Source organism: Cavia porcellus, unplaced genomic scaffold (genome assembly GCF_034190915.1).
Source record: "Cavia porcellus strain 051 isolate PalLab524CR breed Dunkin Hartley unplaced genomic scaffold, mCavPor4.1 scaffold_2, whole genome shotgun sequence".
In the NCBI taxonomy this organism is placed as follows: domain Eukaryota; kingdom Metazoa; phylum Chordata; class Mammalia; order Rodentia; family Caviidae; genus Cavia; species Cavia porcellus.
In genome coordinates this window covers 7,681,772-7,699,029 of record NW_026947485.1, presented here as the reverse complement: position 1 = coordinate 7,699,029, position 17,258 = coordinate 7,681,772, and the positions used below count along the sequence as shown (strand labels likewise).

Sequence of the window (17,258 nt, the reverse complement as noted above, 5' to 3'; positions counted from 1 at the left end):
GTGTAATCCTGGGGTCCTAATCTGCTCAGGGTGATGCAGAACACAAATAGGATCTTCAATGAGACCCTCTCATCCTTTCAGAATATTTTATGATTTGTTTTATTCTGTTCCCAGGACACTTGCAGCAGCGGATGGCAGTGCCCTTCCCGCTTCCTTCCCTCCAGTGTCTTTGCCAGCCTCCTCCTGCTGTCCATCGTACACTGGTGAGCCCAGAAGCACAGCTGTGACCTGGGCCATAAGTTACAGATTGAAAAGAATTTGGAGAAACCAGCTATGGGCCAAGGTTCAGACCGCATAGGCAGACAGCTGCTGCCTTTCCCGTGGCCTGGAAGCTGCCGAACGCCTGTGGCTGAGGGACCCCAACTCTGCCCTGGTCTAGACCTGCAAAATGGGTGCCTTGTGCTCTCCCCTCTTGCTGCAAAACTCTGCTCAGGCTCCTCACTTGCACACCGTGCACAGCACCCTCTTCTGGGCAGGGCTGTACGGGTGGTCCCAGGAACACAGGGCAGGGGTGTGGGACCAGATGCCCAGGGGCCAGGGCCACCCTGAGACAAGAACCTGGCCCAGGCCTCAAAGGAGATGACATCTAGGACAGCAGCCAGTGGCCAGGCCTGGGACTCTGCACAGGGGGCCCTCTGGGCTGTCACCTGGCCACAGAGACCCCATGGGAGGAGAAGTGCTGGCCAGGGCCATGCAAGCTGTCCAGGAGGAGGCTGCTTTGTTTCTCCCAGGCTGCTCCCATGGAACCAGTAGGTACTGAGCTCTACCCCATCACGTGATGTAATTAGTAAGGGAAGTGACAGGGGCCATTAGGCTCTCTGCAAGAGAAAGATGGGCACTAAAACCGCCAAAGAGAAGGCCGGAGCAAGAATAAACACCCAGACCAGAGTCTGTCCAGGACCCTGTGAATTTAATGGGGACGGTTAGGGAAGCCTGGCCCGTGAGCCACATTGAACCATCTCTTAAATCAGGCCGGACTGAGGTTGACAAAGAGCATTTAATTTAACCACTAAAGGGTCAATCAAAGCTGTCCCTGGGAGCTGGCTTCGATTCAGGCAGATGAAGGTCCCTTCATCCCCGCAGGACTCTGAGTCTGGGGAGCTGTGATTCCAGAGCAAGAGCCCAGGGGAAGGAGCCAGGCACAGGGAGGCCGGCTGCATTCTCACTTAAGGTTCCTCTCCATGTCACCGGCCGCCACCAGGAGGAATCAGAAGGCCCACCATGGAGGACAAGGCTGCCAGAGGGAAAACAGTGCTGCGCTCTGTGACCAAAGGGTGCATCACCCCCGCGGCAAGTTAAGAGAGCTCCGTCCACAGGCAGAGACAGATGTCAATGGAAAAGGAGCATATCCGATGTGTGTGCGGGAGGAGCTCGATCAGGGGACAATTGGGCCATTGGTCTGTGGAGATTATCTGGCTCATTGCACATGGGGAGAATCAATGCAGAGATAGGTCCAGAGTTTGCCCCTCTAGCCGGGGTGGGCTGGGTGGCAGGGCAGTGTGCATTCACACACGTGTGGCTGGTGGTTGTGTGATCAAAGGTCCCAGGGAGGCAGCTGGGGTGGGGAATCGGCCCGGGCCGAAGGTGCACAGGCCATACATCCTCGCAGAGGAGACTGGAGCCTGAGTTTGTCTGTGTGTCTACTAGGTCAGTGATGGCAAACCCATGGCACCTGTGCCCTCTTTGGTGGCACGTGAGCCAGGTGCATGACTTGTTTACTAAACTAAAACCTCAGGGTCTGGGTTTAATTGCATTGTAAGCCCCACACTGTAGACCTTAGCATTTATTCTACTTCTCTAGTGAGTCTTGACTGACACGCACCCCAAACCATCCGGCTGTGGTTCATATGTCCCTGCTCAAATTTATGTAAGGAGTCAGTCCACACTGAAATATTAGGAGGCGGGACCTTTGAGAAGTGATGAGACAACAGGCAGGTGGTGTGAGCCTGTGCTCCTGTGACCGTGGCACCCTGGAAGCGGAGGCAGGAAGGTTTGCAAGTTCAAGTCCAGCCTTGGCAACTTAACAGTTTGGCAAAATTTAAAAAAGGGCCGGGATGTAGCTCCATGCAACGGCCCTGAGTTCAATTTCTACCAAAAAAACAAAGGCTGTGATTAGGTTCTGCGAGCATTGTCCCCAGGAGTAGATCAGTCACTCTTGGACAGATGGGTTAGTGCATAAAGGGTGCTCTGGGGGAGCTTTGCTTTGGAAGCTGCTCTCTGGGGTGTCTCGCTCCACATCACCATCAGACCCCTCCTCCACAGTGACAAGGCAGCGAGCCCCTCCCCAGATGACATGCAGACATGAGCACTGTGCTCTGGGCGTCCAAGCTGTGAGCGGAATGAGCTATGTTTCTTTATGAATTCCTCCGTCTGTGTGGGTGCCAGCCCCCACAAAGGGTCCTGTCTTGCACCATTTCACACGGCTCCTTTGCTTCCCATCGAGCCATTCCTGAAGTGCATTGTTTGAATTATTTTTTACCAACAGACAAAAATATTATAGGTATTTATTGGTGTCATGTAGAGCTTGGATCCAGAATAGAGATCTTACCCATTTCTTTGGGTAAATGTATTCCCTGAATTCTTTTACATTAGCTACCAAAAAAAGAAAAAAAAATGAAGTTTTTTTTTTGTGTTCTATTTTGCTCTCTGCATACAGCTATGCTACTGATTTTTGCATGTTGATTTTGTATCCTGCCTGTTATGGATTAAAAACTGGTGGTCAACTTAACACCAACTGAATTAAATCAGCATAGGGCTGAGTGTAGATGGGGGCCACCTGAGGAAAGTTCCCAGGATAAATAGAGACGTGGAGAAGACGAATGAAGCATTGTGGGTTTCTCTAAGTGTTGCTGTTTGAGCCATTGGTTCTCCTGGAGGAGTTCATCATGCCCAGCTTCCCCAGTGTGAGTTCAACCATTGTCATCGGAGGAGCTGGGGACCTTGTTGGTGAGAGAAGCTGTGGTTCACTTTGGGGAAGCTCTGGTCCTTATATCGAGAATTGCTTCCTGGCTCTGGAGGGGAAGATGTGTGCTGTTTAATCTCCAGGAGAAACTTGTCACGCTGGTTTTCTGGCATGTACTTAACTGTTCTCACAATCAGAGGAGCTCAGGACCCCTGAGGGGCTGTGTTGCTTTTCAGGGCAGCCCTGGTCCTTATTATAAGTGTAACTTCTTGGCTCTAGCATAGAACCCTCAATGTAAGCACAGCTCCTTCACCCCGCTGGCATAGACTTTCTGGCTTCCACCACTGACCTTTGGGCCTCCCGGCCTGATCCATAAAACAGACTGGCATGAGTCATTATTGTGGGCTCTAGACCTCCAGCTGGATTGTGGGAGGTACTGTCATGGTCTCTAGGTCTTCAGCTGGTTATGCAGGTTATTGCTGTGGGATCCAGCCCCTTGGCTGAATATTCTAGGTCTTTAGTGGACAGATTTCCTGCACTTTCTTGTGTTAACTCTGGGTGACCATCATAAAATAATATTATAAATTCTATGTCCTGATGGCAATCGTTCTCTTCTAACCCCTGACTACAACATCGACACTCTGCTGAACTCACTCATTCTAATAATTGCGTAGTAGAATCTTTGGGACTTTTCTTCATATAAGATCATGTTCTATGGAAGTAGTGACAATTTGACTTCCTCTATCCTGGTTCTATGCTCTCCATTTCTTCTCTTGCCTGATGACTCTAGAATTCCCAGCATTTGAATAAAAGCAATGAAAATGCACATCCTTATCTCCTTGCAGATCTTAGGAAGTTTTCACCTTTTTCTAGTCAGTGTGATGTTGGATGCTGGTTTATTATATATACCATTTATTATGCTGATGTACATTTCTTCTAGTTTGTTCAGTCTGCAAGGGCTTTTATCAGATGTATTTTATCTATTGAGATGACCATGATGTTTTTGTCTTTCACTCTGTTGCTGTGACGTAATATGCTTATTGATTTGTGCTATGTTCAGCCATCCTTGTGTCCCTGGGTTGAATCCCATTTGATTACAGTGAATCAGTTTTAAAATGCTGATGGATTTGTGTGCTAGTATTTTGTTGAAAATCCCTGTTTCTTTCCTCATTAGCGATTTTATCCTATAGATTATTCTGTTTGTCGTGCCTTAGGGTAATGCTGGTTTTAGAGGATGATTTCGAAGGAATTCCTCACTCTGCCATTCTTTGAAACAATTTAAAAAAATCGGTATTAGTTATTTTTTTAAGGCAGATTTACTTACATCAAAGGCACTGATCAGGATCATTCCCAAAATATCAGGCTGTGATCTCTGGTGATCTAGGGTGTATATAGAATAAGCAAGCAGGAAGTGCAGAAGCAGAAAGGCTTACCAATCAGGGATTAGTTTATATAATGTGCGTCCCAGTGACCAGCCATTTCTAACAGACAGAAGCAATCGAAACTGGAACAGGAACTGTTACCTGGACAAATAAGAGACTGAGCGGAGGAGATTTTCTGTTACAATCTGTCTTCCACGTGGTCTTCTTCCTCAGTTTGCTCAAATGTATTTCTGGACCATTATTGAGTGGAGGAGCTCCCATCTTTTTTCCAAAATGAGTCCATTTCCAGGGTAAATGAGAATCTAGTTGAACCCACCGTAACATACCTTGTTTCATTTCCTTTGATTTTAGCCCTCTTTATCAAAAGTGATTTCTAATAACAGAGCTGCATATATGCAATCCTTTATTTAAAAAATTGGCTAACGAAGTAGATTTACTTGACAAACACTGTTGCTTGCCATGTTTCCCTGTACATTGGATTCCACTCCCTTGTCTCTCTTTTTTTAACCCTGAGTACATTTATTAGAAAAGAAGAAAGTTATGATATATCCTCATATCTTTCCTTATCAAATTAGAAGTAAAAGACAGAATAAAACAAAAAACAAATAGAAGCAAATAATAAAGATCAGAAAACACAGTTATCAAAATGCCAACATCATTTTTCATAAAAATTAAGTTTGAGTCTTACATTTCTGTAGAAATACAAAAGACTCAGAATAGTCTAAACTTTGGTAAAGGAATAAAATTAGAGCTCCAACCCTCCTCTATCCCATGACTTATCACAAAGTTATACCAATTATGACAAAACGGAATTGATATCAAGATAGACAAATCATCTAAGTACCAGTCTGAAGTCCCCAAATACTCACATAACAATTGATTTCTGGCAAAGATGCAAAAGCAATTAAGTGGAGAAAGAACTGTACTGTCAGTAAATATCCTAGAACAACTACTGGATATCTGCATGCAAAAAACCAGAACCTTATAGCACCTCAAAAATTTCTTGAGACATCCAAAAGTCAACTCAGAATGGCTCACAGGTAAAGGCGGGTGTGATCTGAGCTGTTGCTTTGGCTGAGGTCATTCTCTCTGGGACAAAAAGACTGGGACAAGGTTAGAAGGCAGAACCTACAGAAGTGTTTGGTGAAGGGAGGCATTGAACTTGCTTCTGAACAGGCCACGTGGAAGACAAAGGAGGCCATTATGCCTCTTTTTAAAAAAAATTACCTTAACTATTTTATATATGTATATACATAAATATAAACATGGCATTTCTTTCAACTTGTCACAATGAAATAATGCAATGTTTATACATGCATGTCTTATTTATTTCACCAATAAATATGTTCTTGAGGCACATCCATTTACCTATAAAAGTGTCCAGTTGATCATTCTTTATAGCTGAGTAGTATTCCATTGTATAGAAATACCACATCTTTTTTATCCACTTCTCAGTTGATGGGCATTTAGGTTGTTTCCAAGATCTGTCTATTATAAACTGTGCTGCTATAAACATGGGTATGCATGTATTGCTGTGGTATAATGTTTTTAATTCTTTTGGGAAGATACCCAGAAGGAGAATAGCTGGATTGAATGGGACCTCCAATCCTAGTTTTTTGAGGAACCTCCACACTGATTTCCCACAGTTATTGTACCAGTCTACACTCCCACAGACAGTGGAGAAGGATTCTTTTCCCTTCACAGCCCCTCCAGCACTTGTTGTTGGTTGATTTCTTAATACTAGCCATTCTTTCTGGGGTAAGGTGGAATCTCAGTGTTATTTTAATTTGTATCTCTCAAATGACCAGTGCTGTTGAATTTTTACGTATTTATTTGCTGTTTGTACTTCTTTATCTGAGAAGTGTGTGTTCATCTCAGATGCCCATTTTTGGACTGAGTCTTTAAATCTGGGAGGGCTGATTTTTTATTTTTTATTTTTTTTAGTTTTTTATATGTTCTCGATAGTAATCTTTTATCTGAGGAACAACTGGCACACATCTTCTCCCACATTGTGGGTTGTCTCTTCATTCTGTTAGTGATTTCTCTTGTTGTATAAAAGCTTTTCAGTAGGATTGAGATCCCATTTGTTGATCCTTTGCAATAAATCCTGTGCAATCTAGGTTTTATTCATGAAGTCTTTGCCTACATCAATGTCTTCAAGAGTTTTACCTATTCTGTCTTCCAGTAGATTTAATGTTTCTGTTTTAATATTAAGATCTTTAATCCAATCTGATTTTAACTTAGTACATGGTGAAAGATACGGGTCCAGTTTTAATCTTCAACATGTGGAAACCCATTTTTTCCAACACCATTTATTAAAACGGCTGTCTTTCTTCCAGTGAATGTGATTGGCATCTTTGTCAAAGATCAGGTAGCTGAGTGTGTCTGCAGTTGTTCAGCATCTTCTAATCTATTTCAGTGATGATCAGGTCTGTTTTATCACAGTAGCTTTATAGTGTAATTTCAAGTCAGGGCTTGTGATGTCCCTTGTCTTATTTTTGTTGCCCAGGATTGCTTTTGCTACTCTAGGTCTCGTATGATTTCCAGATAGATTTTAGGATTGTTTTCTCTAATTGTGTAAGATATGATATTGGAAGTTTGATTGGGATTGTATTGAATCTGTATAACAGTTTTGGAAGTATAGCCACTTTCTTTTATTTATTTAAAGAGAAAAAAGAAAGGAAATAAAAAAACAAAGCAGTAACAGGGTACAAATAATACAGAATTTCAGGAAAAAATACACAGTAAGAAATCACTAGTTAATAGGTTACACATTGTCATCTTAGAAACAGTTGTATAAATTATAAAATTAAAGCATATAAAGTGGACATTCATACAGTGAGATTGCAGACAGTTCCGTTCAATGATCCAACAAAAGCTCAGTAATATGGTTTTCCATCCTACACACTCAAACATACCTGCAGTTATATCCCTTAGACCACCTTCCTTTCCTCTCTTTTTTACAATAACAATTACACTTTTTGGGTTTTTTTACTCCCACAGTTCTTATTACTTTTTTTGAAGAGAATAAAACCTAATGTGACTAAACACAACAGAGTCATTTAGAACAGAAGGATGGGCATAGTACATGATGCAAAAATAGAATATCAGGTGACCAAAAGTGGTTACCATTGTGCCTCTTGCTATTTTTAAAGAGTTGCCTATATCATCAGGTATAATAGAATTGATCCAAATCGTACAGTACAAGACCAATAAAACCTACACTGGAGACCTTACAGGACTTCAAAAGAAGATAATAGTCAAACCATAATGGGCATCATAGTAAATTTTATTGCCTTCAAAGTGGTTGCCTATACCCTCAAACTTGATACTATCAAACAAAATAGAATATAGTAGAATCAGACAGAACGAGATGGGGAGAGCAATACTGAGGTTCAAATCAGGTTAATAGGAAAACAAAAAGTTGCTATAATATATCTTGCTATTTTTTAATTTAGTTTTCCCTTAATTGAAAAAAATGAGAAAAAATAGATTAATTTAAAAAAAGGGTGGAGATTGAGATAAAAGAGGACATTGTAACAGAACGACACAGGTCAGAACCGAACAATTTGAGCATCATTGTGTTTCACCCCCAGATAATCTAACATAATAGTAGTCACCATAGTGCCTCTTTCCTTGAATTATTTGAGTATAACTTCGTGTACTATAGCATCAAGCATATCAAGACAGTGTGAAGCCATTCAAGAGAATGAAACAATTACAGGTATTTAGAACCAGCTAATAGAAAATGAACAATGGTTTCTATATTATCTCTTTGCCTATAAAAATTTTTGTTTATACTATCGCATATAGTAAGATACAACATGTTAAAACCAGTGGAAACCAATGTACAACAGCTTGATGGGATTTCAAAACAAGGTGACATTGAATCAGCACTAGCTTTTATGATGTGTTGTTTTCTTTAAAATAGCTATTCGTACTATCACCAATACTAAAATCGAACAACCCAGGTTAAAACCTTTGCAATTAATGAGTAAAAGCATTATATGGCTTCAAACCAATAGATTGAGAATCATGATTACCACATACTTTTTTGTATTCTTATCATTTCTTACCCTAGGGAAACTATTCGGTATTTATATATGTGAGTTTGATTTATTTCACTTATGAGTATGGTCTCAAGCTGCGTCCATTTATTTATAAATATCTCAATGTGATTATTATTTATAGCTGAGTAGTACTCCATTGTATAAAAATGCCACAACTTTTTTATCCATTCCTCAGTTGATGGACACTTAGGTTGTAGTATAGCCACTTCCACTGTATTGGTTCTTCCTACCCAAGAGCATGGGCCATCTCTCCATTTTCTAATGTCCTCTTCAATCTCCTTTTCCAGAGTACTATAGTTTTCAGTGTAGAGGCCTGTTACATCCTTCATTATATTTATTCCTAAACATTTCATTTTTTGATGCTATTGTTTCCCTGATTTCTCTCTCAGTGGATTTGTTATTTGTATACAGGAAGACTATTGATTTTGATTGTTGACTCTGTAACCAACTATATTACTGAATTTGCTAATTAAATCTAGAAGTCTTTTGGTGGAGTTTCTAAGATCTTCTAAGTACAGTATCATGTCATCTGCAAATAATGATAGTTTAATTTCTTCCTTTCCTAACACTATTTGTTTTATTTCTTTCTCTTGTCTAATTGCTCTGGCTAAAGTTTCCAGGACTATGTTAAATAAGAGTGGAGACAGTAGAAATCCTTGTCTTGCTCCTGATTTTACAGTGAGATGTCCATTTAGTATGATGTTAGCTGTTGGTTTGCCATAGATGGCTTTTATCAGATTGAGATAAAGACCATCTATTCCAATTTTCTGTAGGATTTTTTTTTTATCATGAATGGGTGCTGGACTTTTTCAAAAGCTTTTTCTGCATCTATTGAGATAATCATGACTTTTACCCTTGTCTCTGTTTATATGATATATTACATTTATGGGTTTACGTATGTTGAACCAATCCTGCATCCCTGGGATGAATCCCACTTGATCATGGTGTACAATCTTTTTGGCAGTTTGCTGCAGTATGTTTACCAGTATCTATTGAGGATTTTTGCATCAATGTTCACTAAGGACATTGGCCTGTAATTCTCTTTCTTAGTTGGGTCCTTCTTTGGTTTTGGAATCAGAGTAGTATTTGCTTTCCAAGAATGAGTTTGGGGGTATGTTTCCCTTTCAGTTTAATTAAAGATTTTGAGGAGTAGTGATGTTAGGTTTTCACTAAATTTCTTGTAGAATTCATCAGTGAATCCATCAGGGCCTGGGCTTTTCTCTGTTGATAGGTTTTTAATTATATTTTTAATTTCATTTATTGATATTGGGTTAATTAGGGTTTTTGTAACTTTTGATTCAGCTTTGGTAATTCATATGTATCTAGGAGTCTGTACATTTCTTCTGTGTTTTCCATCTTATTAGAGTACAAGTTTTCAGAGTAGGTATAGATGATTTTCTGGATTTTTACAGGTCTGTTGTGATTTCACCCTTTTCATTCCTAATTGCATGGCTTTGAATCTTTTCTTTCATTTTTTGATAATATTGGCCAAGGGTTTGTCAATTTTATTTAATCTTTCAAAGAATTAACTCCAGTGGTTCACTGATTCTTTGTATTTTTTTTTCAGTCTCCAGTGTGTTGATTTCTTCTCTGATCTTTATAATTTCCTCCCTTGTACAAGCTTTTAGTTCAGCCTGCTCTTCTTTTTCTAGAAGTTTGAGGCTCAACATTATGTTGCTTATATGAGCTTGCTCTATTTTCCTGATATGGGTATGTATTGCTATAAATTTCCCTCTTAAGACTGCTTTTATTGTGTCCCATAGACGGAAAATCAAAGGATAGAAAACAATACTCCATTAAACAGGAATTCAGAAAAAGCAGGGGTTACTATTCTATTTGCAGGTAAAGTGAACTTCAAGTCAAGACTGACTAAGAGAGATAAATAAGGTCACTACAACCTGGTAAAGGAACAATCCAAGAGGAAGATATGTCAAACATAAACATATGCAATAAATATTAGTGTACCCAGTTATATAAAGTTATTAATGGACATGAAAAATCAAATAAGCCTTAATACAATTGTATTTGGAGATGTCAGTCCCCTCTGTCACAAAAAGACAGATCAACTAGATAAAAAAATCAATAATGAAATATTAGAACTAGATCAAACTTTTGAGCAAATGGACTTAGTAAATTTTATAGAGTCTTTCAACCCACCACATCAGACTATTCCTTCTCAACTGCACCTGGGACATTCTCCAAAATACACCATGTACTGCCTCATAGAACATGCTTAGATAAATGTAAAGAAACTGAAATTATCCCATGTGTACTATCAGACCACAGTGCAATGACATTGGAAAGCCATGCCAAAGGAAACCACAAGAACTTCATCAACATGTGGAGATTAAATTGCACCCTACTGAACAACCAATGGGTCACAGATGAAATTAAAGAAGAAATTAGTTTGTACAGTTGAGTGATAATAACACTACAACACACCAGAATTTGTGCCAATTATGAACTGAAACCTCTACAAATGGTGAGCTGAATAAACCTTTTCTCCTTTATCTCTTAGATATTTTGTCCAAGAAATAAGAAAAGTAACTAAGGTCGTACAGTGCCTTATGGACACAAACTACCCAGCACCCAAGGCAAAAGAATGAAAGTTTTATTTAGCTCAGTGCTCATAGAGGTTTCGGTCCCTAGTTGCTGGCTCCAAGGCGGGGTGGCGTGGCAGAGGGGCATCGCAGAGGAGAAACAGATCATGGTGAGCAGAGAGCCCCAGGCAGCACCAGCCAAGCCTGCTTTTACATTTCATCCAGGCTACCTGCACCGTGGGCACTGCCACCCACACCCAGAATAAACATACTTCATCGTGTGGTCAAAAACTGTGGGATTCCTTTAAGCCACATGCTAAAGGAATTTTATTCTTAGTTTATACAGAGAAATGGTATTTTAATAAACCTCCAGAATTCTTCAGAGAAAGTCCTCATGGAAGGTTACAGGGAGGTTTCCAAGAAAGCCCCTTTTCGAAGGCTGAGAACTTCTGACAGTGTTTCTGTAAGAGATGTAAAAAGGCACTGGTAGGTGATTTAAACTCTGGGCTTTGCATTATGACAGTATTTTCTGAGTCCCTTTGCACTACTATAAGTGTACTTAGTAACCAGCACCCAGCACCTGAGCATGGGAAAGTTGTGAAGAAGAGCAATACATTCTCTCACAGTTCTGGAGGCCAGGAAGTCCCAGGCTGAGGTGAGGCATCTTCTGAGGCCTTGCCGCTGTGTCTTCACAGGGCAGTGGCAGAAGACAGGAGAGGGTGGATATGTCCTCACACGGCAGAGGTTTGAGGAGGGAAAGATGGTGGGCCTCCTCCTGTAGCACTCTGTGTGCTCAGCTGGGCATTGCATCCCCAGCCTTGCACTAACACTGAGCCAAGTGCCCAGTCCAGCAGGCCCTTCTACGGAAGCATGTGTCAGTGGAGTCCTTGGTTTAAATTCCTCGCCCAAGGCTCCATCCGATCACTGTCACATCTGGGATCAGTTTCCAGCACAGAAACTTGGGGGGTTCATTCAGACAGCAGTTATTATACTTCACAAGTGCACACATGCACACACACATGTATGCATGCACAAATCTGTTGGAGCAAACAGTTAAGATGCCCAAAATATTCATAAGTGCCAAAACTGCGTGTTGTGCAGTTGGGACTCATTACACTGCTCTCTGAGAAAAGACTAACCCTGATTTAAAATGTTCATGTGTCTTGTGTGATGGCCGCCTCTCCCCCAGCTGGTAGTCACAGGGCGAGGAAGCTGGGTCATTTGTCCTGCAGAATTCCCACATGTGGATTTGGCTGTTGCTTCTGCATGGTGACGAGTGAGTGGCACCTCAGCAGAGAAACCCCTGACATGCTACATCCCACAGGGGCGAGGTATAGGGCAGGAACACAAAGAGAAGCGAGGCCATTTGACCCAAGGAAAAGGGCTACAGTGAAAAAGGATAAAAAGAGACTAAAGGAGAAGGTGGCCTAGAAGGCGAGGAGAAGCCAGAGGCACAGGAGGAGCCCTGCAGACAACGGTCAGGGCTTCCCATTCCTTTCTGACTTCCCGAGCACCTCCTCCTCAGTCTACACAGCAACCCTCAGGGGAAGGGTGGGTAAGGACAGACAGCCAGGAGGCAGGAATCGGAAACCCTCCCTCTTCCGGCTGCACTGCTGAGCTGGAACCCAGCAGGGGCCTAAAAAAGAAAAACCGCCTTGAACTACATGATTAAAAGGAGGACAAAGACACTTTGCATCAGTTTTGAAGGGGTGGCATCCTTGTCATCTGCGGTTGCTAGGATTTATATCAGGTCCAGATAAACAGAACAGTACCTGAAGGAGACCTGCGGACCCAGATCTGCCAGCAGGTGGCATTTCAAGCTTTAACCTCACTGCACTCCACCTGTGTCGGCTTTTCCGGCTCGCTGATCTGTTCTCACTGCCTGAAAGCACTTTTCCACAATCTCCCATTAGCTTTGCAAGCTACTCCATTTGGAACCATGCAAGGGGGCTAACATTTGAAAAAAAAGCACTTGAGTCAAGGGGCACACGCTGGTGACTTGGAGACCATTTGGACATCTGAGACAAGAGGGGGACTCAGAAGGAGTCAGGCCTGCTGCTTGGGCCTGAGGGTCTTTGGAAGGAGCCGAGCGCTGATGGTGACAGGGCCTGACTTAGGCACAGAGTCCCGCAGGAGGGAGAGGTGACTCTGTGCATTTCACCATCTGCCAGCCATGGCAGCCCCTGAGACGGGACCAGCCCTGCCACCAGTCTCTTGCCACTGAGGTAGGTGTCTCTGCTTCCCACGGAGCACCGCAGAGGTGGCAGCTTCCTACCAACTGGGAAGCAGGACCCCAAATCCACAGAAACCACGCCCGGCAAACGCCAGGGGAGGAGCTGTCCATGGTGCTGGCCAGGAGAGTCTCGTCTGAATTTTACAGATGAAACACAGCAGACCAGGGGAAACAAGCGGAGAGGATGCTGGGAGGACGGGTAGGCAGTAGTGTGGGAAACTTTTGTCTCCACTGCGTACGTGGGTGTTGGTGTCTGCTGAGCCATGATGTGAAAATGTCTTTTTAAAATGTTAGTTGGGTTAAAAGGCCTTGAAGAACGTCGCCGTAAGAAATTATCACTCATCCCTGGAAGAAAGCAAACTGGTAAGAAGCCGTGCTCAGGCACAACACACTGGCTTTTGAATCAGTGCTTAAGCAGCTTCATAATAACCAGTTGAAACAAAATGAACTTTTCCTTCCTCCCCAAGAGATGTGCGCTTAATGAATTCTTCTGCAGAGTAACAAGAGTTAGCATTCTGCATTTATTCATTGACTCCACAAATATCTATTGAGACTTTTAATGGCACTAGAATATGATGGAAGAGAAAAATCAAAGATGGTTCCTCTTGTAGTGCAATCCTTGTTTGGGGGTCATGGGGAGCACAGGCTGTTAATCAGCAAGGAGGAGAGTGTAATATAGAATGTTAGTGTGCACAGGTGCTGAGGCAAAGGCATAGAGCAGAGAAACGGTGCATTCTGGGGCTGGAAATATATTAGTTTTCTCTTTTTTTCACATCACAAATTACTGCAACCCTCGCATGTTAAAACAACAGGTTTAGTACCTCGCAGTTCTCTCGGTCAGACACAGGTCAATTGGAACCTTGGTCTGGGGGGTCTCACTAGGCTGCCATAGAGGGCTCAGCCAGCCCCACTCTGCTTGGAGGCCTCACTGGACTGTTACCCCCTCTGCAGTGCACTGAGGTTGTTTGCCATATCCTTTCCCGGTGTGTGTGTGTGACCGAGGCCCCTGGCTTCTTGGTGGCTGTCTATGGAGGCTGCTGTCCCCTGCACAGTTCCACCGGCCCTCTCCCCACATGCAGCATGCTTCCTCAAGCCAGCAAGGACAACCTGGGCTCTAGTCCCTCTTAGACAGTGGGAGGAAGAAGCGTTCTATTGTCTTGGCCGTCTTTATTAGCTAGAAGCAAGGCTCAGGGTCTACCCCATGGGGGCAGGGAGAACTCTGCATGGGTGAAAAGGGGAAGAAAGAAACTCCCTGGAACAGCCTGCTGTGAAAACTCTGTGTGGTGATGTGGAGGAGAAAGAGGAGACCTTCTGCTGCACCTCCCCAGGTAAGCAAGAGCCTGGTGCAGAACTGAGGAGGTTGTCGCCCTGAGCAGCCATGGTTGGAGCAGGGTGCGGGGCACAAGCTGACTTCAGCAGAGGCTGAGGACTCCACTTTCCCAGTGAGCCTGGGCCGGCTCCTGAGTGAGGGCTGAGGAGGAGGAGGTGGTGCTGATTTGAAGGGAAATGAGAAGGGTGACCCTCCACAACGCATGGCAGCAGGTCTGCCCCCAGGATGGACCGAGGAAGGCAGTCTCTCACTTGGCAGGACATGGTGCCCACTTGAGGTTAGGGGTCATTTGTTTCAGGAGGTGCCGGTCAGTATGGCTGGGACCTAATTACATTCAGCATGGGTGGACATGGGGAAGATGTGCCTGAAGATTTGGATGAGGATTGTGGTTCAGTTAATTAAACACCTAGCAGGAGAGAAAAGAGGATTTGTAGGATTGAGGGAGTCAGTACAGGGGCTGACCAGACTCTGAACTAGCTCAGATCCAGTGGGCAGAAAATCAATCAAGACACAGGTGAACGGGACGCAGCAGCAATCAGTGGATACAGCAGACAGCTCGAGTTGACTTCATCCAGTGATGGCAGATCACACACTGTTTGGATTCCCACGTGGAAGATTTGTGGAGATTAATCTCATCCTGGCCATGAAAACACACTGTAAGAAATGCAAAAGAATAGGAATCAGGTGAAGCATATGCTCAGAGTGCATAGGGGCCATGAGTAACAAAGACACCTGGAAAACCTCAGAACACTTGCACATGAACAGTTCTATCTGACACGTGAGTCAGAGATGACATCCGAGCCTTTTCTGGCTTCAACAATAAGATGCCGTAGTCTGGGTGCTTTGGAAGGGAATAGTTCTCACTATTTTAGAGCCTGGGGAGCAGGGGCTGGCAGGTTTGCTGTCAGGTGACAGCGGTTTCCTGAGCTGTCCTGACAAACAAGCTTCTGTTGTCTCTTTCATAAGGTCCCTCATCACTCCCAAGGGCCCACCACCTAGTACTCTGATTAGGTTTCAGAGTGAGAATTTTGGGAGGAGATGGATTTTCAGTGATAGCCAAGTCTCAAGGGAAATTTTAAAATATTTAGAAGCAAATGAAAATGCATCTATAACATGAGACTTTATGGGATATAGCAGAAGCAACGTGTAGTCTGAAATGGACAGCACCGCACGCATATGGTAGGAGAAAGGGGAGGCGCCTGCAACAATAGAAGACAGTCCCGAAGGCTGGGCAAGTGGGGTCAGCATGTGAGGCCAAGGCTGGGGGTGTTGGGGAAGAGGATGGAGGAGGAGCTCCAGGAGACAAAGAGATGCCTGAAAAGACGCGGCCTGTCGTGGAACACAGGAAGCAGGAGGGAAATGGCCACCACTCCCGGGAAGAAGAGGCCTCCAGGGAGAGCTGGGGCCCTAGGGAGCCCGGGGAGGCACACACACACTCAGGAAGGAGAATCGGGGTGTGGGGAGGCCGTGGATGACTTGTGGGGCTCAGCAGAAGGACTCAGGGCAGGGGGCAGGCAAGGCAGTGTGGAAAGCAGTGGAGGGAAGAGCGGGGGCGGAAGGGTGCTCGCCAGCAAGGTCGGGGCGCCCTGTGAGGTGGGAGAGGGTGGGGGAGCCCTCTGGGGGCTCATGCTGCTGGATGGACACATTGGCTGCTTCCAAAATTCCGCTATTATGAATGAACTTTGATTTGCATATCATTATAATCTGATGCCTTTGACCCTTTCAGGAAGGGCATAGCTGGTGAACGGAGTCCCTAGGTTTACTTTCCTGAGGGATCTCCATACTGATTTCCATAGTGCTGTGCTAGTTTACAATACCGCTAACAAAGTAGAAAGGGTCCTTTTCCACCGCTGCCTCACCAGCTTTGTGATTTTTTTTTTCTTTTTTGTACTGGGGATCAAACTCATGACCTCACACTTGCTGGGCTGGTGCTTATGCTGCTGAGCTAAATTCCTGGCCACAGATTATTTGATTTCTTGATGTGTGCCATTCTTTCTGGAGTGAGATGAAATATTACTGTTGTTTCAATTTGCATTTCTCTAATGGCCAGGGCTGTAGAGCATTTTTTCCTGCGTTTTGTGGCTATTTGTACCTCTTCTGTGAAGTGTCCATTCATTTCAGCTGCCTATTTATGATTGAGTCTTTTATTTGGGGGAGGCTAATGTTTTCCGAGTTCTTTATTTTAGATATTAGTCCTCTGTCCGAGGAATAGCTTACAAAACTTTTCTCCATTCTGTAGATTGTCTCTTCACTCTGTTGGTTGCTTCCTTTGCTATGCAGAAGCTTTTAAACTTGACACAAGTCCATTTGTGACTTTTTATTATTTCTTGTGCAACTGAGGTTCCATTCAGAAGGTCCTTGCCTATGGTTATGACTTCAAGAGTTTTACCTACCTTGGGCTGGGCATTACCTACCTTTAGCTCAGTGGCACAAGAAATTGCCTGGTAAGTGCGAAGTTGTGAGTTTGTTCATCAGTACCAAAAACAAACAAACAAACAAACATACAAAAAAACCCAAAAAAACAAAACACACACACACACACACACACACACACACACACACACACACACAAGAGTTTTACCTACCGTATATTCCAGCAGGGTAAGTGTTTCTGTGTTAGCATGTAGACCTTTGATCCGTTTTGACTTTATTTAGTGCATGGTGAGAGACACAGGTCGAGCTGTAATCTTCCACATGTGGATGGAAATTCAACTTCCCAGCACCATTTGTCGAAGAGGCCTTTCCCACTAAGAGTATATTTTTGACCTCTTTGTCCAAGATCAGGTGATTGAATGTGCCCGG

At 43.5% G+C, this 17,258-nt stretch overlaps 1 long non-coding RNA gene across 2 annotated transcripts in view; it reads left to right on the top strand.

Annotated features, from left to right (window-relative positions):
- The first annotated feature begins 2,812 nt into the window (after nucleotides 1-2,812).
- Nucleotides 2,813-17,258, top strand: part of LOC134472469 (uncharacterized) — a 60,723-nt gene continuing 46,277 nt past the window's right edge. For both annotated transcript variants that reach the window (XR_010042292.1, XR_010042293.1), the window contains exon 1: nucleotides 2,813-2,945. This is a non-coding gene — a long non-coding RNA (uncharacterized LOC134472469). The remainder of the gene's footprint in view (nucleotides 2,946-17,258) is intronic.